The following is a 3,317-nucleotide window of genomic DNA, read 5'->3' on the forward strand; positions in this document are numbered from 1 at the left end:
TGAGTGCCAGGCCAGCTTCTAAAAGCACTAAGGACTGGCTATAAGTGTTAGACCAGTTCCCAGACATCAAGAACTGTTGGTTTTAAAATTTTCTATACATAGGGTTCTAACATCTTCAAAATCCTACCAGTGAAAGTGGAGAGACCTCACTTAACACTGCAAGCAATCAGTAGACATTAGAAGGCTAAATAAGCTCAATGGTAAATGTTACTCTGGACTCACCCTAGCAAAGATTAAAAACAAACCTTAAAATCAGTATCTAAAAAAGGAGAAAAAAATCCTTAACATCACAATCCACAAATCTTTATGTAACTGACTAGTAAAACAAACTGAACAGCAAACTGCGATCCATAAACAGGAGGAAATCAGAGATGATGTAATTAGCTAACAGGGGCTTTAACAGAGCTATTTAAAAGAATGTTAGTATGCTCTACATTTTAAAGAAAAATGTGAACATAATGAGGAGAGAAATAGAAAACAAAATCTGAAAATTTGGAGCTAAAACATATGCATATGACATTAGAAACTAAGTGGATAAAATGTTCAGAACATTATACACTACAAAAGAAAATATGTATATGCTAAAACAAAGGTAGAAAATTTGGATGGTGATAATGGAATCTGACTATCACAAGCATATTAAATAACCTCACTGAAGAGGGTTAGGAGAAAAGGTAGATATGAATGGATTCTTTTTTAAATTTTTTATTTAATTCTTGTTCAAGTACAGTTTTCTGTCTTATATTCCCAGCCCTGCCCCCCGCCCCAGCCCAGTGAATGGATTCTATAATACTAAAGGCAAAACAAGTTTCACATAAACACTGCACTATGTTGGATAACATTGTTTTCCACTGGGGTATAGTCTAACAACTCTGAAACCACTTGACATCTACACTGGAGCTGAATAACTAAGCAAATAGGTGATGGATTTTGAGATCTCAGTTTCTAACTGTTGGAATGGGAGGTTTTAGATAAGCAAGGCAGAAGATAGAATGATATCTATGGTAATGGAGTTGAAGACAACAGTATAAATTCATATTTAGCTTAATATGGATATAGGTAGCTACACATAGAAACATTTATACAATTAAATATACATACATATACTTCCTCATCTTGTCAGCTGAGATGGCCTAGAAGTGATGACACTTTGGTAACAACCAACACACTCAGGACTCAAATCTTGGTTTCCAATATCATTCTCCAATACAAGAAACCAGGATTTATTGAAGAAATGGCTGATTATAGTATTAAGGTAGGAAATACACAATATGAACCTGGAGCATCTTGAAATGCCAGAAAGTAAGGAAATTGTAAAAGTAAATCTTGGGGGCATGTCAAAAAGACAGAGAAACTAATAAAGTTAATGGCCAAAGCTGAAACACTATGAACAAAATCAATAAAGTAGCATTCAATTATGATGCAAACTATACAATAAATATTTAGGGATTCAAAGTTATATAAATACATTTTTGACTAAATGGGAAAAAGAGACAAATCTATACAGAAAAATTCCAAATAGTTTATGTTGATAGCCCCCGCTCGAAGACTTGTAGTTTAATTCCCCTCTCCTTTGAGTTCTGGCTGCCCTTAACAATTTACTTTGAAAGAATAGTGTATGGAAAGAGAGTGGTAATTTTATTCTGGTGAAACCTCGAGCATGTTCCTTTTGCTAGGTGATTTAGACTAATGTCCTGTGATATGTAGCCCCGATAAGATGTGGCAAGAAAAACAGCTCACCTCTCTGATACTCTTCCCTAAACCTCATAACCTCAGTTTAATCATCAGAATAGCACCAGACAAAATCCCGATTGAGGGACATTCTAGGAAATACCCCACTGGTACTTCTCACATTTGGCAAAGTTATTGAAAACAAGGGAAATCTGAGAAACAGCTAAGAGGAGCCTAAGGAGATATGGTGACTAAATGTAATATGGTGTCCTACATGGCATCCTGGAACAAAAAAGGGACATTAGGTAAAGCCTAATGGGTACTGAATAAAGTATCAACCTTAGTTAATAATAATATATCAATTTTGTTTTTTATATTCTTGTTCATTCAATTCTAGTTGTCCCAATTTTCCCCTCTTTGCCCCCTTCCGCACTACCCACCCCCACCTCCCACTCTCAATTCTACCCATTCTTGGCTTTGTCCACGTGTTCTTTATACTTGTTCCTAGATGACCCTTCCCCTTCTTTCTCCCGTTATCCTCCTCTCCCCTCCCCTCTGTCAGCTATCAGTCTGTTCATGTTTCCGTGTCTCTGTTTTGTTCCTCAGCTTATTTTGTTCATTAAATTCCTCTTATAAGCAAGATCATATGGTATTTGTCTTTCTTCAGGGGGGCTCCATTTTGGCTCATTTGTCATGATATACATACCATATTAGTGTAAATTGTGAACAATAGGAAAAACTGAATGTGCGATTTTTTTTTACATATGAACTTGCTGTATTATCTTCATAGTGAATATAAAAATATACTAAAATTGTTAATTAAAAAATTTTACAGAGCACTAGTGTCAAGTGGAATAATGTTACATGATCCAATATATGTGTATGAGGAGTCCAAGAAATAAAAGGGAAAAAAGGTGGAAGCAAAAAAATTATTTGAGAATAAATGAATGAAATTTTATAAATTTGATGAAAAAAATTAAATTCATAGAACAAGCAGTTCATTTGAACCAGAAATGTTATGTGTAGATGAATAAAAAGAAGAATTATGCAGAGTACTTGTCAGAAATCATGAAAGCCTGAAGATACTTTGACAAAACTGATAAGTGCTAAGTCAAACAAAACTGTCATCCTAGATGTCTATATTCAGTGAAAGTACATTTTGGAGATGAGGCCATACAGAAATTTTCAGAACCAAACAAAAAGGCAGAGCTAATTTTTCACAGGCAGTACTGAAGTTTAAGAAATGATAAAGGATTGCCAACAAAAGAAACCTGTGAAGGATTTTATGAGTTTATTTGAGCCAAACTGGTGACAATTGCCAGGAAGCAAAATCTCAACGGTTTGAAAAAAATGCTCCAGGGAATGGCAGTTTTGCAGCTGATTGTATATATTAGAATCAAAGGCAGCCTTATTGGGACCCCCTTGTATGTTACTTCCTTTTTCTCCCTTGCTGCCTTTAGGATTCTCTCTTTGTCCTGGAGTTTTGCCATTTTAATGATGATGTGTCTTGCAGTAGGCCTCTTTGGGTTCCACCTGCCTGGTACTCTCTGCGATTCCTGGATTCGTGTGACTTTCTCTCCCCTCATCTTAGGAAAATTTTCCGATATTACTCTTTCAAGTAGGTTTTCTAAGACAGAAACCTGTAC

Source organism: Sturnira hondurensis, unplaced genomic scaffold, assembly GCF_014824575.4.
Source record: "Sturnira hondurensis isolate 20B ecotype Veracruz unplaced genomic scaffold, ASM1482457v3 Scaffold0007487, whole genome shotgun sequence".
In the NCBI taxonomy this organism is placed as follows: Eukaryota; Metazoa; Chordata; class Mammalia; order Chiroptera; family Phyllostomidae; genus Sturnira; species Sturnira hondurensis.